Source organism: Coptis chinensis, chromosome 5 (genome assembly GCF_015680905.1).
Source record: "Coptis chinensis isolate HL-2020 chromosome 5, ASM1568090v1, whole genome shotgun sequence".
Taxonomy (NCBI): domain Eukaryota; kingdom Viridiplantae; phylum Streptophyta; class Magnoliopsida; order Ranunculales; family Ranunculaceae; genus Coptis; species Coptis chinensis.
In genome coordinates this window covers 43226908-43252584 of record NC_141460.1, presented here as the reverse complement: position 1 = coordinate 43252584, position 25677 = coordinate 43226908, and the positions used below count along the sequence as shown (strand labels likewise).

Genomic DNA, 25677 nt, shown 5'->3' with positions numbered 1-25677 from the left:
ATGACGGGGTGGCTTGGGAATATGCATAGTAAAGTTTGTTATAAACATTCGTGTCATTAGCTAAGAACTTAAGATGTTGGTTAGCAGGTTGTGTCCTATCCAATTTATATGCAGGTCATGGGAGAAACATGTGACAACCTTGAATTAGCTAATAAAAGCCGTCTATTAAGTATGGACAAACTGGTTTAGTTAAGAAAGGGGAAGATTATTTTCTTATTGAACCTGATTGTCAAAGGATTTCAGGGAACCCTTGTCTTCATTTTCTCTTTTCGCGGTAATTTTATATTATATTTGTTTTTTTCAATATTTTAATTGAGTTGGAAAATGTGTTTTAACGCGTGTTTTAATGAGTTAGGGGTTGATTTTTTTGTTTCTTTGTAGATTTTTGATGGACAGAATGGGATATCAGCGGTGATATATACTATAGAGAATTTGTTGAGTCACGTTATGAGTGCGATTCCTCAAGGGATTGGTAGGGAAAAGTGGATTCAAACTATTCCGAGAGTGTTGGTTGTCGATTTTGTAAAGACTGGTATAGAGTTTCAGAGAAAGGCAAGTATCCTCACCGTGTCTTGTTTATGTCAATGCATTTCTTTCTATGTTTCTTAGTTTAAGAAGGTTTTTATATATTGATTGCAGGAGAAACTTCGGGACAACTGCTACTCTTGTTGTGATTGATGGTTTGACCGTGGACGGTTGCATGTGTTGGGATTCTCGTATCTTTGGATGCCAAGTGGGTGTTGTGTCACTATTGACAGTTGATCATAGGTTAGAAGAGAAACGTTGAAAAAGAGGGAACGATGTTACCGCTAGTGGGTGAAGTGGGAAGACTTAATGTTTATGATAGTAATAAGGTAAGGAGTTGGAAATATCCAAATTTGGTTTATTTGTGAAAGCTTTTTAAATACTTCTTAGCTTGCGTATTACTTTTCCTCGGCGATTAATAGGTGGGACCACTCATGTTGGGGCTCAGTGGGTTATGCCTATCTTGGTGATATGGATGTCGTGGAGCATATTATCCCAATACCTCATGTTAAGCAAGTAAAGGTCAGTTGAAAGATTAAATTGTGCAAATGTTATGTTGTATGGTTGGATTACTTGGCTAATATTATTCCTACTACTATTGTATGTTATGTTGCAAATGTTAAGTACTACCACCTCCAGGTTGGTATTGTATTAAAGGACTCGATGTTTATAGCTAAGGAAAGGGGGAGAGGAAGGGATGCCTTGAATTCCAAGGAGGATCAGGTGGGCATGCTTACTAAAATAAAATAAAATAGAATATGGATCTCATGATAATTAAGGAAGCTAGAACAACAAAGTGAAATTGGATGGCGGTGTAGCTTAGCTCCTGGTAGTATACATAAATGATCATTTTAGAGGTTCTAATATTCCATCATGTGCTCTACTCTTTTCCTTTTCCTTTTGCCTCTAAAATGATTATATATATATATATATATATATATATATATATATATATATATATATATATATATATATATATATATTTCGAGGGATCAATATAACATGAGATTAAGCAAATGTGTATGTAAGTATTTTATTTACACGTGGTATATAACTCAAATGTTACATTGTCTTAAGATTTACACTTTAGATTGTGGAAACAAAAAATAAGAAAACAAATGTCAAGCATCATTTGGGGGCAACAATTGATTTAAAGGTCGTTAATAAATTGTAGTTTACACATTATATATTATTAAGATGTCCTTGTGCTTATATTTCTTTAGCATTTTATTATTTTATGGTATTCTTCATTATTAAGTTATTATTTTATGGTATTGATCGATGCAGATGACACTTAACACTCAAAGATGCCTATGCACAAGATGAACTTGATGTTGTTCGACTTGAAATTCTAAAGTTCATCTAATGGAATGTTCGAGCGGTCATGGTGTCTTAGCTAGGTTTGGACCCCTTCTAGTTAAGGTTTGGGGATTGATCTCAACATTTGTATTTTTCATTGTAAAACCCATTTGATATATAGGTGGAACAAATATATTACTTCTTTGATATTTTGGAACGAAGAACAAGTTGGTCATTATTATTTTTTTATTGACGAGAAAATTATCAAATTCTTTTAGCAATTTACTGTTGTATGGTCTAAATTTGTTTCTTTTGTTTGTTGCACGATGAATATATTGTCTGAGCAATGTGTTTTTTAAATTAGTGTGGATACAGTGAAAATATATGCTGGTTGAAATTAAATAATCAGGGGATTTTTTTATTTTTTTTAAAAGTATAAACCACTTGGTAAGAAACGATGGTTTAAAGGGATTATATAAACCACGGTTTGAATCAAACAAAGGTAATTATTATTACTATTTCCCACGGTTGACATCACACACCGCAGCACGTAAAGACTATTAACCACGCGGTTTCGATATCATAATACCTCGGTGTTTCCAAAAACCGTGGTAAATAGAGAATACTTAATACCACGTTCTCGTTAGAAGTATTTGTCACGGTGGTTGTTACCACGGTATGAAAAACATGGCTAAAGGCTTTTTTACCACTAGTAAATAACAGTGGTATATGAGCTTTTCTGTAGTAGTGTCTAACTAATCTTGTTTCTCACGAAAATGCGATTGCAAAATTGACCAATGTAATAAGGCCTTAAACCACTAGGACTTCCTTAGTGGGCGAGTTATAGCCTCGTGGGAGTTTTATAGGGAAGATACTCAGAAACTTTATTTATACTATAACAACTAAAAATAAAATTAATGCTTCCTTATTTATTTTCAGATATCTATACATCTCACAAGCAATGAAAAAAATAATAATCAATTCGAAACCTAAGCTAATAAGTGCATAATAATCAATCATCTATGGATAAACATATATATAATGAACTATGCTATGAAATGCAATAATAGATCCGTTTCTAAAACTTTGGAATAGTGTCCTTAAGTTGGTCCTAACAAATATGTCAAGACAAAAACACTCTAATATTTCCACTCAAGTTTCGCTCACTCTAGTGTGTAGTGGGCACACTTTTCCTCACAATCTCAATGACGTACAAGGGAACCGAGGTCGATCAAACACAACTGTAACTTACTATCACACCAACCTATTCCTAATTGAGCTAGAAGTCTTTATTAGGTGTTGCAGGGATTATGTGATGGTTTAAGAAGGAAGGAAATTGATATTCAAAAGGACAAGTCTGAGAAAATAGGGTCTTCATATTATGTAAGTAGAGAAAACCTTGTTCTTACTTTGCTTCTACACTTTGTTTCCATCTTTAGCCATTTTTTTTCTTTTTTTTTGGCTTTTGACTCAGTTGATTCTATTTTTTGCGTTCTAACTTTTTATTTTATTTATATATTTTTTTTTCTTTTCTTTGGATGAAAACTTTTTTTTCTTCTCTTATTTGGAGCAACTAACAAATTCTTGGTTTTCCACAAGTCTTTCTCTTTCTTTATTCCATTTCATCCTACTTCTTAGACTCATTCAAAAAAAATGGGAAGGCTGATTTTATTTTTATTTTTTTTGTGTCCTATACTCTATTAAGGTGGTATGTTACAAAAACTTGGGTATTTTAAAGTCGATTCCCTAGACTTACTAATACATGTTTATGTTTTAATTTTTTTTAATTTTTATATGTTTGATTTTTGAAAAAAAAAAATTACAAAGAAAAATGAAAATAAAACTCATGGTGTCACTACTACATAAAGCTCATTAACCACTTGTTATATACGATTGGTAAAAATCTTTAACCACTGTTCCAAAACCGTGGTAATAGCCACTGTGACAAATACTTTTAATAAAACTGTGGTATTAAGTATATCTTATTAACCACGGTTTTGGACAAAACAGTGGTATTATGGTATCCAAAACTGTGGTAAATAGTCCGAACGATTTACAATAATTGTTATGGACCGTGGGAAATATTGAACAATTACCACGGTTTAGTGAAAACTATGGTTTATATGAATATATATATTTTTTAAAAAATAAATAAAAACCCTGAATATTTGATTTTCATCATTTTCAACCTGTAAAATTATGGATAACCCGCACCTGCCCATTTTAACCATGTCCACACTAAATTAAAAAAACACATTACCCAATATAAACAATACATAGTGCAACAAACAAAATAACCAAATTTAGGCATCCAACACGACAATGAATTGCTAAAATAATTTGATAACTTTTTTTATTCAATAGAGAAATAACCATCCAAATCTATTGGTTCTTTCCAAAATATCTAAAGAGTAATTGACTTGTTCCATCTATACATCAAAAAGTTTGACAAAGGCCAATATACAAAATGGTGAGATCGATCCCCAAACCTTGAAGAGGTCCAAACCTGGCTAAGACGTACACCACAGTCGCCTCGATCGAATTATGCTTTGGATGAAATTCAAAATTTCAAGTCGAACAAAATCAAATTTATCTTGTGTGCTGCTATCTCTGAGTGTTAATTTTGTTATCTGCACGATCAATGATCAATCAAGAGCTAAGAAAAAATCTCTAAAATATATGATATTATGGAGAAAAAAGTATCTTAAGTTGAGAAAAAAATAATGTCAACCACTTTGAATATATCAACTACTATACATCAAAGATACATACACATTAGGCTCTTCTAAATATATATCAAGTGATATATATATATATATATATATATATATATATATATATATATATATATAGTCAATTATATAAACAAAACCACATTAAACTACAAAAAAAATTTATGTCAAAATGTGATAATGCGTGACAACATACCTTAGTCAAGTACCTACTTTTGGAGCTAGCAAATCATGTTTAAGACACTTCCTCGCGGATTGACACAAGCCCAAGAAACCACAATCCTTGTTGTGTTTCTTGATATCCCTATCCCGTGATTTTGTATCCCATGAGAAAAATTAGACTCTAGTCGACCAAAGGAAAACAAAGTTGTGAGAACTTGCAAGCTATCACACTTAACTCATGAAACAATTAAATAAGATGAAGGAAAACAAAAAAGAACCAATTTGTTTACAGAGCACAAGTATAATTAAAAAATTAGCATTCTTACAACTTACAAGCCAACCAATGTTAATAGATAAAGACCTAGCAATGCTTATGCGGTCTGATGACTGATTATATCTTGAGTGTTAACAAAATGTCTTCTTGCACTTTGTTAAGAGCAAAAGGTGGTCTCTGTAGGGTCTTTTCATAAGAGCTCCACAAAGGCAAAAACCACAACAGCCCTCATTATGATCTCCTTGTGATAACGCATACAACCACTCCCTTACATATTCCAATACAACTTGACCCATGAACCCCACCACCTCCACCACAACAATAGGCATAAAACTAAAATTAAAACTACATTTTTCACAATAGGTGCAGCAACACATTAAACAAAACCAAAACAAAGTGAACTTCCTTTCTTTCTTTTAGAAGCATTATTAACTTTGCTTCGTTCAAAAGTCTATTGATGATTCCTAACAATTTCCCACGACACATAAAGGAAAAATCAAACCATCCCGTCAATCAATGTAATGGTGTAGCTCTTTTTCCTTTTCCTTTTCCTTCTCTCTAATATCTAAACTATACACATGGTCAAGATACATGTGAACAACTAAAGCTAGTTTCTAAATTATCATGTTCATGAAAAAAACATCTTATTCACATGCCTAGATACTCTTGAAAATCAATAATGTAACATACATTAGTCTTCTATAAACCACATGAGTTAAACAAACAAGCTCACCTCCATGATCAAGGTGTTGTTCCTCCAACCAAATTGACATTATCTTATTTTTTACAAGTGGTAACCTTTGAAATAAGGCTTTAATGCTAAGACATAGCATGGCCAGAAAAAATGGATCTAACATGAATGCATCAAAAGGAAAACCAAATAGATTGTATGCATAGCATAAATTGAAGCTAACCATGCATCAAAGCTGGCGAGCAAAAAGAGTATAAACAATGGACATTGTGGAAACACCGCTTAACCATGTCTCCACACTTCTAAAAGGAAAGCACCAAAGACACAGCGATAAAATGCTCTTTACACACGCGTTTATTGGCTTTTAGGTTTATTTTCTTAAGTCCGGCGGTCCACAAATCAAAAGTCCGAGGTCCACAGTCCAAGTCCAAAGTCCAAAGTCCAACGTCCAGTATAGTCGTGCGCTTTAGTCAAGTTACCTTACTTACGTGGGATTGGGTGGATAGGTCGAGTAAGGGATCGTCCCAAACCTTGGGGCTCGGATAGGTTCCAACCGGAGTTACAACTTTAAGTGAGAAGGATTTTTAGGTTTCCTTTAGTTGGTTTTAATTAAAATAACGGTAATGCAAATAAAATAAATTACTACTGGCGTTATATGTAGGTAAACAAAATGTAGAGAAATTCGGGGAGAGTTAATCATGCTCATGCAAGAATCATTTCTTAACAGTTTTTGTTACCAAATCACTACATCTCTAATTGCCTCGTTTGAGACGACGCCGAAATATTGATCCCCAGTGCATGCCCACATCTCTAGGTCGATTTCACTAGCATAAGGAGTTTTAATAATACCGCATCTCTGGTATATTATTTTTTCGCTCTCGCCTCGATTTCACATCACCGACGGGCCGAGGAGAGTTATCACCGCAGAGTGTACGACATTTTGTCACCGGAGCATCGGAGCATCCAACTTTATACGATCTCCGGTTTTGGGACCCGGATGTTAATTCTATGCCTAATTCTAAGTAGTGATTCTAGAATATTAACGAGTCAATCCGGATTTTTGGACGAAGCAAACCCTCCCCGAGGGGGATTAGCTCATCATCATAGGAATAATAAAACTTGTTGTATACATTAAGTAAATAAATGCGAGGGCCAAATTAAACTAGAAAAGAAATGATCATTATTAAAGGGTAAAATAACTAAATTAGGCTGCTCAAAATAAAATGGCGGAATGAATGTAAAGTCTTGAAGAAGAAAAACTAAATGTAGCTAAAGCATTAATATGTCAAGACCTTATAATGAAGGCGAACCCTCATATATATAGCGGATGTCCTTCAATGTGAATTCCTAACAATTAAATCGAGGTTTGTTTGTTACCTATTTGAAACGTTCAAAACTTTGAGAATCAAAATTTTGTTTCACATGTATTAAATTTTTTGTCCTTTAGGTGATTTTATGTTTTGTTTGTTAGCTTTCATTTCAATTCAAACCACCGGGTTTGAATTGATGCATCTTCTCTCTCTTTGCTAGGTGGTATCAAATTTAAACCATCCTTTGCGCCACGCCTATCTTTACTCATAATGCCTTACGGGCCCTTGACTGTGTCAACCTAATTGTAATGGCGGCCCGATTTGATTTTGGCGTTTTTACTACGACTTTGTCCTTGCTAGCGAGTTAGATTAAGCCGAATTATGCTATGGCGACTTCGCTGTGACGTCGGCACCTAGATTTATCGATTTGAGCTTGAAGTTTCCTACCTCTTTTATATGTGGGCGAATCACTGCCGGTTACGTGCTTTTGGAAACCCGGGAGAAGTTTTGGCGACGGGTCCGCAACGGATGCGGGAAATGGATCGGGTAGTATTGGTCACGACAACAAAGCAAAGCGAGTCAAGAAATGAAATCGGCTTGCGATCCAACAACGGCTTTATGCATGAGGCTAATCACGGCGATGAGAATGGCCGAGGGCCCGGGTGAAGGAACCCGCTGTATAATCTCGACCTTTAATTTGGTAGTATGCCGCTTAATGGAGGGTCTATAGCGAGGTGCCCCAGGATGGCGATATTTGGGAGTCTTGGCGTTCGGCGTCGAGGTTCATAAGAATCCGCCGATTTAAATCGAGGGGAGAATCACTACCGATCGCCCGCGATGAAGCCTCTATGCCGGATTCGAGGAAAGGACCCTCCGCGAAGAAGTTGGATGCGCCGAAAGTGTCGAGGAGGCTGGGAGGATGATCACCACGGAGGTGACAAGGGACGGGTAATGCCAATCAAACGGTTTTTGATAGGGGTGAGGGATTTGCCCCAGAGAAAGACTAAAGTCGAAACAGACATCACGAGATACGCACTGGGTGGAGGAATTATATCGGAGGAACTTCAACGGACCTTTGTTAAGACAATGGAGCGGGCCCGGCGAGGTGCCCAGTGAGTTCCACGAAGGAACTGTGGGGAGCCACCCGGCAGGCAGGTGACAAACGTACACAGGTTGCTAACACAAGGCTACTTGGCCGCCCACATGAAAAGAGACGCGGAATCGCTACAAAAAATGCGGAGAAATGCAGAGGTTTTCAGCTAATATTGGCCCCAAGAGAGCCAGCTGCACAGCGGTCTAGCCCGTGGCCGTTCGCAATGTGGGGCCCTTGACATAGTGGGACCGGCCGCCTAGTGGCTCGCTGGGTAAAAGGAGATTCTTGTTGGCCGCGACGGATTATTTTACGAAGGGATCGAAGCGGTTACCGCAGGTAAAAAGAGGTGCAAGTGGATCAAGTTCCTTGTGGGGAAACATCATATGCCATTGCGCCCTACACTATCATCATGATAATGGAACCCAGTTCCCACGGATCAAGGGTTAAGAATTTTCCGCAAACATATCATATCAAACAGGGTTCGGCCCCCTACAACCCCGAGGGGGAACGGGCAAGCGGGAGTCCTCTTAACAAACCATACCAAACAATCTTAAGAGAAAATTGAAGGCGAAGGGGCCTGGGGCCGATTTAATTAAATCGGTGCTTTGGGCGATCGACAACCCCGGCGGACCTCGACCAAGCGAGACCCTTCGGCGATGGTGTATGGAGAAGAGGCCGGATACCGACGGAAATGGTGGCAGCAACCACTAGGACCGCCGCTGTAAATGATGGATCAAACCGGGGCATCCTGGCCAGAGACATGAATCTAAGGAAAAGAGAGGAGAGACGCCGCGCTCGGGCCAAACTGAAGAGTATCAGCGCTTTGCGTAAAAGGCAATACAACAAGAAATTGAGAGTGAGGAAATTTGCAGGTGGGAGACAAGGTGCTTAGCGAAGCGACACCCAGCACCAAGAAGCGCCGAAGGAAAATTGGGTCCGACCTGGGAAGCGGCCATATGTGGTGATCGAGGTGGGGAATGTGCACTTACAGTTACAAACCGTGGAGGGCACAGATGTGGATAGGCCGTGGAATGTAAGGTTGCTGAAAAAATTTTACGAAAGCAGATGTAATGGGGAAAAAGCGGGGAATGGTTTGAGCTATCCGTATATATAAAAAACTGAAAGCACTTTTGGAGTTAAATATTGTTACTTGAGTTTTCTTTTGCCCCTCGAGTGAAGGGAAGGGGGGGGTGAGCCTCCAAGGATGAGAGGTCCAAACTTTAGTGAGGCACAATTAGGTTCCTCGCTGAGACGAAGTTCCCCGCAGTTCCGGGGTGAGAGGAGTTGCCCCGGACCTATATGGGATAAAGGCGAACGGAAGCAAAGAGGCTTCCACACGCCATAGGCAGAGCCCCCAGAGTTAGAGAAAGTGGCGGAGGCCTGGTCTGGGCGTGGGGCAAGCAAATCAAACATTCCCTACCAATGGGGTCGAATACACTAATAGGGTCTTGTTATTGTTCACATATGAGTAAGAGTGGCAGAAGAAACACCCCAGACAATCAAACATAACATAATATAAACATCCCAACAAGAGGGGGTGGAAAGACAGGAAAAATTGTAGAAAAAGTAGTGTTACAAAATAGAGTCAAGGGAAGCCCTAGCCAGGGCAAAAACAAGCTTTAATTTTCATCCGCAGTGCTTTCACGGACCATGGACTCGGGCGGCCTCGCTATGATTACATCCGCCGCCTTCATTTATCGCCTCGAGAGACCAGCGCAGCCGCATCTTGCATGGCAGGAGGGGAGTCCGGGATGGGCACGGAGACCTCGGGTAGTGGAGCCGCGGCAGGGGCTTCAGGAAGGAGACGACCCTCTTTGGTGAGCCGGTCAAATTCCTCCTTGACCTTCTTCTTAATTCTTTCGCCTGGCCCGAAAAACTATCCCGAGCTCGTCCATATCAGCTTCATGTTGATTCAAAAGAGCGACACCTCCTCTTGATGCTTCGGAGAGGGCATCCAGAGAGCGCATGCATCGCTTGGAGGGTCTCGCTGATTACCTGCCGGTCATTAACCTTTGTCCATGTAAGCAACGTGGAGCGGTTTCTGCAACTTTCAGCTCATCCCGGCCCTCGCAGGTCCATTTCCGCGGACTTTATCCTTTTCCACCGGGCTTGGGCGACCTTTGTCCAGTTCATCGATCCGCGCCGGCACCAAATAGGCCGCTGGATCATGAAGGAGATGTCCAAACTCATATGTGGAAAAGAATAGAAGTTAGAATACTCAAAGAAAGGGAAGGGAGACACTAGAATGAAAAGAGAGGGTTACGTTCTCCCAGCCAGTGTAGAATGAGGTCCGATGAGACTCGAAGTTGCCACCATCAGCATATGCCATGTCTTTAGGGAGATGAGACCCAAAGAATAGGGAGGAAGCCAACGCTGGATTTTCCAAGGCAGAGTCGTTGATGGTTAGGTGGCGGTTACGAAGTTTGAAAGGGGGGGCGTATGGGGAACGGGCACCGCTGCCCCCTTCACCAAACGCTGTATCACCGAGGAAGCGCGGTAGCGGAGGGCATTGGTAATGGGGGGACTCTTCAGGAGCCGAGGGCCGTGAACGCTTGGAGGCGGTGGAAGGAGAGGAGGAGCCGCAGCTAGGGGGCAGAATGGGACGACATCGTCATCCGAAGTCACCGCCAAAGAGCTTGCATTTGTGGGCACCCATATCCGAAGTCTTGAGAGGTGGTGGAAGGAGAAGGAGAGGATGAGTATTGGTCCTCCTGTGGTCAGGGATCGATAAGGAGAGGGGGCGGGCGGAGAAGCGGTTCTTATGAGCAGACTTGGGGCGGAGGGGTTTCGTGGCACGGCGCTTTCCCTTGGTGGGGATTGTTACGTGGTTTTCTTTCTTTGGGAGGAGGGGACGGAAAAGGGGGCTAAAGTATTTCCCTATGGATCGCAGTTCGGATCGGCCAATAGCGGGTGGCGGTATGTGGTCAATCCTTAAGTATCACGGCCCGAAAGCAGTCCTGTGTCGGCGGAGCTTTTGAAATGTGGTGGAGGAAATGTTGTCATAAGGTCGCGACTTTGAGTCGGGCCAACCTGAAAAAAGAGAGCCGACAAGTCAGTTTGAGAAAACAAAAGATATGCATCTAGGGGCTTAAGATAAAGAGAGAGACTCACCACTAGGAAGAAAAAGCCAAGTGTTTAAGGTTGGGCCAGAGGGAAGATCAGCCGGAGAGGAAGTTGCCCCGAGATATAAAAGAGGGTAGTGGTGCCACAGCTTTGTCGAGGAAGTGATAACGGAAGAATAAAGTGACGCTTCCCAGGACGGACACGTATGAGTGATAGCCGCATTAATCGACCTCCTTTGGTGCTCTTTTGATGAAGAAGTGAGCGGTCATGTCGCCAACCATTATCTTGGGTATTTCGAACGGTTGTAGTGGTTCACGCATACATGACCCTCCGTGGTTGCCGATGCCTTGGCAAGGGGGATGTTAAAGTGATTGCACACCTCGACATCGAGGCGGTGAGGGGCAATCGCAGAGCGGCAACGATTTGTCCTACGGCCACAAGGCACCCCCGCCCAGAGGGAACTAGGTGGGGAAGTGAGTTAGGTCAGAACATGCTCTAGGATGACGCCGCTGGTATTCCATAAGCGCTTTAACAGCTTTCAAGGTTATCTACGGACGCCGGGCGGAGGCGGGCGGAGGGTAAAAGCTTGTCCAGAGGTTGAAGCGGCCCCGGTCCGGTCGGGAGAGGGGGGAAGCACGGCTACTGGATCGGGAAGAGGAAGAGGTGGCGGATCTTGCCGCCGACATCGCGGGTCGGAGTGGGAAGACACACGCTTACAACAAGGCGGAGAAGGAAGGGAAAATGAACAGACTTTAACGCCAAGAACCAAGGAGAAATGCGCAATATAGCAAGTAAAGGGAGCTTAGAGAGAAGAGAAAACCAACCTGAGGTAGGAGAAAAGCAAAGCCGGGTAAGAATTCCCACAGAGGAAACCCGAGAAACGACGACCACAAGAGCAAACCAAAGTGTTGAAAAATAAGAAGAAAGGTAGAAGGGAGGTTGAAAGAAACCAAAGGCAAAGAGAAAGGCAAAGTAAGAGAAGAAAATCGAGCGGGCTTTTATAAGAGGAGGGGTAAAAAGGTAATTTGAGGGGCTGAAATCGAGGGACAACAAAAGGATCTAGCCAATGAAGGACATTAGATGCACAAGAATCGAGAAGGCCACCTGCAGTCCACATGGGAACTTCGTGAATCCAGCGGTGAAAGGAAGATGGAAGGCTACGGGAAAAGATTAATGTAGGGGCTCTCGACTCCCCGATCGACATACTATCGCTGGACTCGAGAGGGGCATCTCAGAAGTGGGCAGATGTATCAACCTGAATAGGAGTAGTGAGTTGGGCGGGCAGCAGAAGCTTCGAGGTCCCGCGATCCACCGTGATCAGGTGACGGTGGGGTGGGCACGGAAACCCTACACATAGAGCTAATAGGACCTTGAGATGGAGGGACAGGTGGAGGGCCATGATGGATGGAAAGAAAGATATAAAGGGGAATAGTGGGTGAGAGAGAAAGAGGAGGCGGATTCATTAACCTAAAGGGTGTGAGGGACCTAAGAGGAGAGAGGAAAAAGTTGAGGGAGAGAATAGTGGGTAAGGGTAGAGAATTGCCTCTTAAGTGAATAGGTTGTAACATTAACTGAGACTACAAACTAAACTACTTAACCTAAACTAAACTAAAGAAAGGGGGGGAGAGAGAGAACCCTAATTACAACTAAACTAATGGGGGAGTAGTGATAAACTATAAATTATGCTTTAATATATTCTAAATTAAACTATGAAAATTAAATAATAAGACGTGAATATGAAGAAGGAATTAGGGAGATTTGAAATCCATGTTGATTAATCCCTAACATGCTAGTATAGAGTTTGTTGTAACCCTAATCTTTATGTTTTCACACAAGGTTCGTCTTTTTATCCCTAATTATTCATGGCATCTCTAGCCAACTAATAATTAGCATGAGAGAAAGTTGAAACCCATTCTCATGGTGAATGAACTACCTCTAGTCTAGGTTTATTTTACTTATTGCTAAATAGAAAACCCTAGGCTTGAAGCTCTTTAATACAACTATTCTATACTACCACATCAAGTCTTCATCAAAGCTTCAATCAAACCCCTTTAATGGAGGTTTAGCTATGGTTCATTAGACTATCATAGAATAAATAATAATAAGAAGAAGACATAACTGAAGTACTACTTGATTAAAAATAACTTGAATTGTATTAATGGTGGCTAGGCTAATTAAACATAAACTAGGTTAAACTAAAGTGAAGAGGTAAGAGATCTAAATTATTCGAATTAATGGGAGATAGATCATTAGAGTTTTGCCTTAGTCTTCTTTATATAGGAGAGGGCTAAGTTTACAATTTCGTGTATGGGCTTTAGAGCTATGTTTTGGGCCATTAAATCAAGCCCAAAACCTAATTACTTAAATCCAAAAAGGGTTTCTCTGCTAGAAATTAATGCTACAGAATTTTCATACACTTTTACTCCTTTGACTAGATCATATCCTATACCATTACAAAGTTCTTTCCGAACCGGTCGTTTTGACATATAATAGGCCCAATTCCGAGGTCTGAGTCCAAAGATACGGCTTATGGAAGTTCTGTTGACTTTTACACTCTATTTCTGCCCGTGTTGACTTTGACTTTTCAGCTTTGGTGGGCTTTAAAAGGTTTTTTTCGTTAAAACTTGGGCTTTAATATAGAACTTCTTAGCAACCAACCTTTGCCCCTTTCTCTTGCAAATGTTACATATTTCTTCACATAGTTAACTCCAAGACCTGAAATAGACAAAAGTACGTAAACAATACTAACTCTTATTTATTATAAATATAATTGGTCTAAATGTAATATTATTAAGGGGTTAAAACTACAGTTTTGGGGCATTATTAAACAACCCCCAAATAGCATTTTGCTTGTCCTCATGCAAAGATGAGAAATTAAATTAAGTAACCAAAAAATAGAGTTCTAACTAATCTCGTTTTGCCGAGTGTGATTGCATTGACCAATCCAATAAGGCCTTAAACCACTAGGACTTTCCTAGTGGACGAGTTATAGCCTCGTGGGAGTTTTACAGAGAAAATACTCATAAACTTCATTTATACTATAACGACTAAGAAATAAAATTAATGCTTCCTTATTTATTTTTCAGATATCTATACATCTCACTTGCAAAAAAAAAAAAATAATCAATTTGAAACCTAAGCTAATCGTTGCATAATAATCAATCATCTACGGATAAACATATATATAATGAACTATGCTATGAAATGGAATAACATATCCGTTTTTGAAACTTTGGAATAGGCTCCTTAAGTAGGTCCTCACAAATATGTCAAGACCAAAACACTTTGATTTTTCCACTCAAGTTTCACTCACTCCAGTGTGTAGTGGGCACACTTTTCCTCACAATCTCAGTGACGTACAAGGGTGCCGAGGTTGATCAAATACATCTGCCACTTACTATCACACCAAACTATTCCTAATTGAGCTAGATGTCTTTATTAGGTGTTTCGGGGATTAGGTGATGGTTTAAGAAGGAAGGAAATGGATATTCAGAAGGACAAATCTGAGAAAATAAGGTATTCATATTATGTAACTAGAGAAAACCATGTTCTTACTTTGCTTATACACTTTGTTTCTATCCTTAGCCATTTTTTTTTCATTTGGCTTTTGACTCCTTTGATTTTGTTTTTGGAGTTCTAACTTGTTATTTTATTTATATATATTTTTTTCTTTTCTTTGGATGAAAACTTTATTTTCTTTTCTTATTTGAAATAACTAATAAATTCTTGGTTTTGCACAGGTCTTTCTCTTTCTTTATTCCATTTCATCCTACTTCTCAAACTCATTCCAAAAAATTGGGAAGGCTGTTTTATTTTTATTTTGTGGCCTATACTCTATTAAGGTGGTATGTTACAAAAATTGGGTCTTTTAATGTCAGATTCCCTAGACTTACTAATACATGTTTATGTTTTTATTTTTTAATTTTTATATGTTTGATTTTTGGAAAAACAATATTACAAAGAAAAAAAGAAAATGAAACTCATAGTGTATTCCCATAATATAATATTGGAATAGAGTACACCGAATAATACTATGAGTCTTTTATAGTCAGATACTCGAGACTTTATCGAATTTATATTAACATGCAGTTTACCATATATCAACAACCTAAATAGTTGTGGGTCTTTCCATAAATAATTATCACAGAAAGCACCCCTAAACAAAATTCAGCACCAAGATTTTCTATGATGTAGCTTAGCAGAATGAGAGTGTAGACTGATGGATTTAGAACCTAATCGAGCATGCAACTTCTTCTTCTTCCTCTAATGAAAGGGTTGCCAAGTGTATGATCGTGAGAAAAAGAATGGTTGTGAAAAGTACTTGGGATATGGATAAGTTTTAGAAGGAAGGGATGGAAAAAATGAGAAAGTGTCAAGTGGCTTGTTCTTGGGTATTACTTCTTCACTAGATGGGTTTCGAAAGGCAAGAAGCATAGGAGAAACAAGAAGGCTTAGTGCAGACTGAAGGTGCCTTTGAAAAGGTGGAGGGAGGGGAATCGAGGTGGTGGTAAATGATTGGATTTTATTATAGATTAGCACAAGTGGGACGATGGTCGGGCGGCTCTAGGTAGTTCTTGAGAAGGTGGATATTCCCAAGCTCTTAGAAACTCGTCAAATTCTTCATCTAGGTTATTCGCCAACCATATAATTGTGGTATTTATCTGCATCTTTGAGGAATTCATCTATCTCTTCCAAAGGTGAGATTTACTTCATCTCATAGGGTCAGAAGGAAGGTAGGGTGGAAAATTCTTTTCTCTAATTAAGTTATGTTCATGGAGTAAAAATTGTGATCTTTTGTCTTCTATAAGAGGGATCTACTATCGTGGGGACTAAGGCATCACCGCACTAATGTTAGATTCAAACCACTCAATAGACTTTACTTCTCCTTCTACATGCAAACCTAGTTGTCCCTACTTAAGTCTAAATATGTTAACCTCTACAGATAGATTTCCAAAGGAAAGGGTCATTGAGCTATCCCGACAATTGATTTGGACATTGGCATTGGCAGTGGCTAAGAAAGGACGCCCTAAGATGATGTTAATAGAGTCATGAGCAACTTCTGTGTCAAGAATAATGAAATCAACCGAGTAATAAAAATCCTAAACTTTAACTAGAATGTTTTCAACTACGCCTTTGGAATACTTAATAGACCGATCGGCTAACTGTAAAATCAGTTTAGTTGGTCTAAGTGGATAGAGACCTAATTGTTTATATAAATAAAAATGGAGTAAGTTAACACTCACCCCTAGGTCTAATATCATAGTTGTTAAGAAGTTATCGCCTAAGGTGCATCAGACAAAGATGGGGCGACCCGGATATTGTTCAGATAAAGAGAGATATTGTTAATTTAAAAAGGCTTCTTTGGGTATGCTGGTTTTCTTCTTCGTGGTGCACAACTCTTTTAGAAACTTAGCGTGTCTAGGTAAACTTTTTATAGCATCTAGAAAAGGTAGGTTTATAGTCAGATTTTTAAACACTTCCCTAATCTCATCAAAATTATCATCATTTTTAGACACAACTAGTCTCTGGGGATACGATGGTTAATCTCTATATTTAGCTAAGTGTCAACAGTAGTATTAACCTTGTCTTTATCTTTTGCTGCTTTCCATATTTGAACCTCTACAAGTGTAGGATCATCAATTTCTATTATGGGGTTTTGTAAGGTTGTCTCTTTTGGTTGTGGTTGGACTGGAATGTCTACAGTTGTAGGGTCTTCAGTTTCTATGGCAGTATTTGGTATGGTTTTGTTCTCAGCTTCCGTTTGTCGGCTATCCTTAAGCATCATCATTTTTTTTTATCAATTATTCTACATGAACGAAGGGTAGTGACTACATGTAGGTCCCCTTGGTTTATATTACCATTACACTGAATACTATTGACTTCGAAGGCAGTGTTTGTTGACTTATGATGAGGCACAGCTTAACCTGGAAACACACCTGTTTGGTTATTATTTTGGTTGGGAGACATGTCAATAACCTTTTGGCACAAATATTGCATCATTTGCATTGTCCTTTTTAGACATAACTAGTCTCTAGGGAAACGGTGGTTTTTCTCTATACTTATTATAAGGGTCAACAATATTATTAACCTTGTTTTTATCTTTTGCCGCTTTAAAACTAGGTTTCCATATTGAAACCTTTATATGTGTAGGATCAGCAATTTCTATTATTGGTTCTTAGAAGGTTTTCCCTTTTGGTTGGGGTTAGACTGGAACTTCTACAGGTTGTAGGGTCTTTAGTTTCTATGACTATATTTGGTATGGTTTCATTCTTAGTTTGTGGTCAATCTTTAGGCAAAGTCACTTGGCTATCAACTACCTTACCCGAACGAAGGGTAGTGACTGCCTATAGTTTCCCTTGGTTTATATTACCATTACACTAAATATTGTTTACTTCAAATGCATTGTTTCTTGACTTAGGATTAGACATAGCTTGACCTGGAAACACGTCTTGTTGGTTATTATTTTGGTTAGGAGACAGCTCAAGTACCTTTTGGCACAATGCCTGTATCATATTCTTTTGTTGTTGTTGGTTTTGTATCAGTGCTAATAATATGTCATCTTTTGATGGGTTAGCAAGTTGTGCGGTAGTAGGAGGGGTTACTGGAACTAAGGCTTGTTGAGCATTAATGTCAGGATATTGATAGTTCTTGGTCACAGGCACTAAACTTTGGTGTTGGTGACCTAAATCTCCTTGTCATAAATGTTGGTTAAATTGGTTGAAGTTCGTAGTGGGCCTAACATTTTGATTATTAAAACCTGGAGGTGTAGCTTGTTGTAGTTGATTATAAATAGTGTTTTGCCTCCATTGTGTGTTAGGGTTGTTATTAAAAGTGCAGACATTGTCTGGCTGTGGTGGTGGATGTTCACAGAAAAGATGACTATAGAAGTCAGAATGCTCAGGACTAAAATATAAATTACAACAAGGAGAGTTTATATTCATGATTAGAGTGGGTTTTGCTTCTTGTTTAAATACAAAGAGGGCATGTACCTTACAAGTAAGGGATTCAATTAAAGTTCTAAGCTCAGGATCTTGTTTTACCTCAAACATACTGGATGCCTTCACTGTAGACGAAGAAAGGGTGGAGTGGGAGTAATCGTTATCTCCCTAGTTGTTACTTTTCTTGGATTGATTATCTAAGAAGTTATATGCATCTGTGGCTCCTTTACTTAAGAAATTATCTCCGTTCATGATATCTAAAATATCCTTATGGTGGTAGGATAGGCCTTTGAAGAAGGCACTAACTAGTGTGTCTTTATGAAGATTATGATGGGGACATTCTACTAGAAGATCATTGAAACAATTCCAAGCCTCGAGAAAAGGATTCTTGAGGCTTTTGGCGAAAAGAAGTGAATATTTTGTAGCATCTCATCACCGCCCTGTGGTGGTGGGTAAAATTGTTACATAAATAATTCAACTAGTTCTTCCCATGTGTCGAATGAGTTCGGCTTTTGGCTTTTTTAAGCTAGCCGCCGCTTTGTCAGCTAGCGTGAAAGGAAACACCTTTAGCTTTATTTGTTAAGGTCTTACATTTGGATGATGGAATGTAGTAACAACTTGTTGTATCCTTCGTAAGTGTTGATAATGCTTCTCATGGTCTAACCCGTGGAAAATAGGTAGTAGATTAATGGGGGGATTCTAAAATCTCCCATAATATCTACAAGAATTGTGCAGGACTCAGGTCCATCATTTAAAGCCTTATAAAAATCAAAGAGGGGTCTCTCTGCTATTTCTTCACCCATTGCTACAAATGTAGTTGGGGTAGGTGTAGGTAGTATGTGTGTGGTGATGTGTGAATTTCTAGGTAGGCAATTATTTTTGCGTCAATGATAAACTAATAAGGAAGGTTTTTGCATACTAGATCTTAATCTCATGCAAGTTTTAAGTCTAATAAAAATTCCTAATGAGTATGCAAAAATAGCCTAATTATTACTAGAAATCGAATCCTCTTATAGTAGATTCGAGGATGTAAAGAAGTGTTACCAGGAGCGTCCTTGCTACACGTATAAATTGCGCCTTCAACAGCCTTGAAGCACGTCTACTAAAAACTTTTCAAACTAATGGCCAGGCCACATAAAAACTGAGAAAGGTTGTCCGTGCATGCACGTTCCATAATTAGATAACCCTAATTCTTTGAGTTTTCTAGACACCATAAAGTATGATATTTTTTTTATGCAATTACTGGAGTGGTTGGGCATAATGAAGTATTAGATCGTACTCATGATGTAATATTGCAGTTAATATAAAAAAAATTAATTTAATTAAACTAGGATCGTGCTCTTAAAAATAAACTAAATTGGGCGGGTCACACTTTTAGTACTTTTATTTTTTATTTTTCTTAAATTTTAAAGGAGTGCGGGCACGCTTTTAAAATAGGTCAAATTGGGTGCTGGTCGCCAAGGGTGTAATGCAACGAGGGTTTATGTAAGGGCAAAATGAGAGCTGCTGGCTTCTAAAGTAAAAAAATAGAACAGTTGAACTTTTCGGGGATAAGGTCACGGAGTGCGAGGAGTTGGAATCACAACTCATATGCACTCATGCAAGAGCAAAAAAATTTCCGAAAAATGTGAACAGTGAAAACAATGTTTTAGTATGTAAATAGCGAAAACAATTTTGCTTATTCTAAACACGCTATACGTAAGAAAGAAAGATGGCAAGCGGCCCCATTTTATAAGTTTATTTTTGATAACTAAAAAATAGTAGTTTAGAGATGGAAAAACTTGTTTTAGTTAGTTTAAGTTAGATTGAACCCGGCAGTGGCGCCATTTTATAAGTTAATTTTTGATAACTAAAAAACAGTAGATTAGAGATGGGAAAACTTGTTTTAGTTTGTTTAAGTTAGATTGAACCCGGCAATGGCGCCATTTTATAAGTTACTTTTTGATAACTAAAAAACAGTATATTAGGGATGGGAAAACTTGTTTAAGTTATATCGAACCCGACAGTGGCGCCATTTGATTATTAAGTTTTAATAGTGTAAAAACAATAGTTTAAACAGTACTAAATCATGCATATTAATAATATAATAATACTGTAAATATCATAGAATAAAGGGAGTAATCATGTTTTCCACTCTTGCTTGCATGTACTTGACACAAATTTAGACTAAACTAACTATTAACTAATGAGAGTAGTAATATAATATGATAAAAATAGTAAATTTAATATGCAAAAATAGTAGATTGAAGGATGAGAAAAAGATATAGAGATGGTTAATCCACTTCGCAATTCGATCGACCATTAAGTTGCTTATCGAATTGCTTGTTGATCCCTAGTGAAGACCAAGTTACCTCTGATCATGGATTCACTTGCATGAAAGTTTAGCTCCACCTCAAATCTCTTTGATGGTGGCTCTAAACTCTAGTTCAACTCTTATGATTTTTATCTCTAAACAATCATAAAAATCAAACTTGAAACTCTATTGCAAAACAATAACTAAACTACTAATTAATCATCCTCACGTGGCTTCATTAACCCCCTCTAATAGAGGTTTTAATATTATGTTATTGGATTTAAACTAACTAAACAATAAACTAAAGTCATAATGTAAAGAGAGAATTGAATATTATACTAAAGCTTTTATTGAAGGATTTAACGGAGACTACAAACTAAACGACTTAACCTAAACTAAACTAAAGAAAGGAGAGAGAGAGAACCATAATTACAACTAAACTAATTGGGGAGTAGTGATAAACTATAAATTACGCTTTTACTCCTACTTACAGTAATTATGCTAGGAAGAAGTAAACTATAATATATATTCTTTTATATCAAATTTCTACTCTCAATTATTATGCAATAAAACTAGAGTAAGAATTCATTCTACTCCTAGTTACTTAGGACATAATAATTCAATTCGTGATTAACAATTAAACAATACAAGAGTAATAATCCTAAATATCACTAATATGGTCAAAACTATGATTTAATATATTCTAAATTAAACTATGACAATTAAATAATAAGACGCGACTATGAAGAAGGAATTAGGGAGATTTGAAATCCACGTTGATTAATCCCTCACATGCTAGTATAGAGTTTGTTGCAACCCTAATCTTTATGTCTTCACACAATGTTCAACATAAATATTAGGTCTTTTTATTCCTAATTATTCATGACATCTCTAACCAACTAATAATTGGCATGAGAGGAAGTTGAAACCCATTCTCATGGTGAATGAACTACCTCTAGTCTAGGTTTATTTAACTTATTGCTAAATAGAAAACCCTAGATTTGAAGCTCTTTAATACAACTATTCTATACTAACACATCAAGTCTTCATCAAAACTTCAATAAAACCCCTCTAATGGAAGTTTAGCTATGGTTCATTAGACTATCATGGAAAAAAAAAATAATAAGAAGAAGAAGACATAATTAAAGTACTACTTGATTAAAAAGAACTTATATTGTATTAATGGTGGCTAGGCTAATAAAACATAAACTTGGTTAAACTAAAGAGAAGAGGTAAGAGATCTAAATTATTCTAATTAATGGTAGATAGATCATTAGAGTTTTGCCTTAGTATTCTTTATATAGGAGAGCACTAATTTTACAATTTCGTGCATGGGCTTTGGAGCTATGTTTTGGGCCACTAAATCAAGCCCAAAACATAATTACTTAAGTCCAAAAAAGGTTTCTCTGCTAGAAATTATTGTAACAGCTTTTTCATTCACCTTTACTCCTCTGATTGGATCATAGCTAAGACCAATAGAAAGCTCTTTCCGAACCCGTCGTTTTGACATATAATAGGTCCAATTCCAAGGTCCGAGTCCAAGGATACGGCCTATGGGAGTTTTGTTGACTTTTATGCTCTATTTCTGCCCGCGTTGACTTTGACTTTCCAACTTTGACTAGGCTTTAAAAAAGTTTTTTCTCCTTGAAACTTGAGCGTTAACCGTAAAACTTCTTAGAAAGCAACTTTTGCTCATTTCTCTTGCAAAAGTGACATATTTCCTCACATAGTTGACTCCAAAACCGAAATACACAAAAGCACGTAAACAATACTAATACAAACTACAGCTTTTGGGCTCTTATCAAACCACCCCCCCAAATAGCATTTTGTTTGTCTTCAAGCAAAGATGAGAAATTAAAATAAGTGACCAAAAATAGAGTTCTCACTACTACAAAAGGCACATTAGCCACGGTTGGCCATCTAGCATATACCATCGTTCCCATAATAACAAAGTGGCTTAAAGTCATTTACCTCGGTACAAAACATTTTTCAAGTTTAGGAGGAACCAAATACCACTAATTTTGTAAAATAGTGGTATATAACATGCCATATACCACGGTACTATTAAATAGAACCTAATTTTTTTTTGTATTCATATACCCCAATGTTCCCCGAAAATGGCGGTTTATATTTTGAGAAAATTACACTTCCGTGGGTGGTTCAAAAAAAAAAAAAATAAGTAAAAAAAAAAAAGGGGAAAACCCCTGACGTGCAAAACCCACTTCTCTCTATCCCAATTTCTCGCCTGTGGTTCACGAAGTTGAAGAAAATCTCGACCAATTGCAAGGTTGTTGTTTTGCTTGTAAGTATAGTAGGTTCTTCTCTTGTTGTTGATTTTTCAAACTTTGTTGACTAGTCTCTCCTTTGTTTCAAATATTGAACTTGAATAATTTTGTTTTGCAATTTTTCTTTTCAATGTCTTAATATTTATTTGGTATTTTTAGTGTAAAAATTAAAATCGGTATGTAAGTGTAATTCATTCACAAGCTTCCTCTCGACATTGTTTTTCACCGTTTTGTTTGTAGTTTTTTAATTGTATATTTTTTTGGGGAATTTGTTAAAAGGTGTAAATAATAATCGCTTTTATTGATTGTTGGCGTTCCTAATTGATGTGTAAAATTTGGGTTATTTTTAATTGTTGAAAGGTTTATTTAGGGTTTATCGATTGTTGCGTTCTTGCCAATAATTGCTTTGTGATGTCCAGGCAATTTTGAGAACTCAATGAATTCATAATATCTTTTTGAGAACTAAGTGAATGTAGGGTCAGTGAATTCATAAATTTCTCGACAAACTTGAATATATATTGTTCGAATCAGAAAAATTTACTTCCATCCCGATCTTCTCCCCGGTTTTAAATTTGTCAAGGTAGAGAGACATTAGTAGTGTTGATCTTGTCAACTTTCTTCTCATTACAAGGAAACAATGTCTATGGGCCAAACCAATTCCCATATAAGTTAATCCCAAAGTTCATTTTATTGGCTATGCAATGCAGGCCTTGATATATGGTATGACGGGGTGGCTTGGGAATATGCATAGTAAAGTTTGTTATAAACATTCAGGTCATTAGCTAAGAACTTAAGATGTTGGTTAGCAGGTTGTGTCCTATCCAATTTATATGCAGGTCATGGAGAAACATGTGACAACCTTGAATTAGCTAATAAAAGCCGTCTATTAAGTATGGACAAACCGGTTTAGTTAAGAAAGGGGAAGATTATTTTCTTATTGAACCCGATTGTCAAAGGATTTCGGGAACCCTTGTCTTCATTTTCTTTTCGCGCGTAATTTTATATTATATTTGTTTTTTCAATATTTTAATTGAGTTGGAAAATGTGTTTTAACGCGTGGTTTTAATGAGTTAGGGGTTGATTTTTTTGTTTCTTTGTAGATTTTTGATGGATGAGAATGGGATATCAGCGTGGTGATATATACTATAGAGAATTTGTTGAGTCACGCGTTATGAGTGCGATTCCTCAAGGGATTGGTAGGGAAAAGTGGATTCAAACTATTCCAAGTGTTGGTTGTCGATTTTGTAAAGACTGGTATAGAGTTTCAAACAGAAAAGGCAAGTATCCTCACCGTGGTCTTGTTTATGTCAATGCATTTCTTTCTATGTTTCTTAGTTTAAGAAGGTTTTTATATATTGATTGCAGGAGAAACTTCGGGACAACTGCTACTCTTGTTGTGATTGATGGTTTGACTGCGGACGGTTGCATGTGTTGGGGATTCTCGCCAGATAATTTTGGATGCTAAGGGGTGTTGTGTCACTATTGACAGTTGATCATAGGTTAGAAGAGAACGTTGAAAAGAGGGAACGGTTACCGCTAGTGGGTGAAGTGGGAAGACTTAATGTTTATGATAGTAATAAGGTAAGGAGTTGGAAATATCCAAATTTGGTTTATCTTGGAAAGCTTTTAAATACTTCTTAGCTTGTGATACTTTTCCTCGATTAATAGGTGGGACCACTGTTGTTCGGCCCCGGTGGGTTATGCCTATCTTGGTGATATGGATGTCAGGGAGCATATTATCCCAATACCTCATGTTAAGCAAGTAAAGGTCAGTTGAAAGATTAAATTGTGCAAATGTTATGTTGTATGGTTGGATTACTTGGCTAATATTATTCCTACTACTATTGTATGTTATGTTGCAAATGTTAAGTACTACCACCTCCAGGTTGGTATTGTATTAAAGGACTCGATGTTTATAGCTAAGGAAAGGGGGAGAGGAAGGGATGCCTTGAATTCCAAGGAGGATCAGGTGGGCATGCTTACTAAAATAAAATAAAATAGAATATGGATCTCATGATAATTAAGGAAGCTAGAACAACAAAGTGAAATTGATGGCGGTGTAGCTTAGCTCCCGGTAGTATACATAAATGATCATTTTAGAGGTTCTAATATTCCATCATGTGCTCTACTCTTTTCCTTTTCCTTTTGCCTCTAAAATGATTATATATATATATATATATATATATATATATATATATATATATATATATATATATATATATATATATTTCGGGAGGGATCAATATAACATGAGATTAAGCAACAGGTATGTAAGTATTTTTACTCAAATGTTACATTGTCTTAAGATTTACACTTTAGATTGTGGAAACAAAAAAATAAGAAAACAAATGTCAAGCATCATTTGGGGGGCAACAATTGATTTAAGGCCGTTAATAAATTGTAGTTTACACATTATATATTATTAAGATGTCTGCTTGTGCTTATATTTCTTTAGCATTTTATTATTTTATGGTATTCTTCATTATTAAGTTATTATTTTATGGTATTGATCGTGCAGATGACACTTAACACTCAAAGATGCCTATGCACAAGATGAACTTGATGTTGTTCGACTTGAAATTCTAAAGTTCATCTAATGGAATGTTCGAGCCGGTCATGGTGTCTTAGCTAGGTTTGGACCCCTTCTAGTTAAGGTTTGGGGATTGATCTCAACATTTGTATTTTTCATTGTAAAACCCATTTGATATATAGGTGGAACAAATATATTACTTCTTTGATATTTTGGAACGAAGAACAAGTTGGTCATTATTATTTTTTTATTGACGAGAAAATTATCAAATTCTTTTAGCAATTTACTGTTGTATGGTCTAAATTTGTTTCTTTTGTTTGTTGCACGATGAATATATTGTCTGAGCAATGTGTTTTTTAAATTAGTGTTGTTGAAAATATATCTTTGGTTGAAATTAAATAATCAGGGGATTTTTTTTATTTTTTTTTTAAAAAAGTATAAACCACGGTTGTGTAAGAACAGTGGTTTAAAGGGATTATATA

General features: G+C 37.5%; 1 pseudogene across 1 annotated transcript; it reads left to right on the top strand.

Moving 5' to 3' along the window:
- On the top strand, window positions 1-25431 carry LOC147497586 (putative protein phosphatase 2C 5; annotated as a pseudogene). Its single transcript, XR_015196856.1, has 8 exons — window positions 1-33; window positions 159-274; window positions 382-553; window positions 639-768; window positions 24165-24246; window positions 24334-24433; window positions 24536-24634; window positions 25184-25431. The product of XR_015196856.1 is annotated as a putative protein phosphatase 2C 5 (transcript).
- Window positions 25432-25677: the final 246 nt, after the last annotated feature.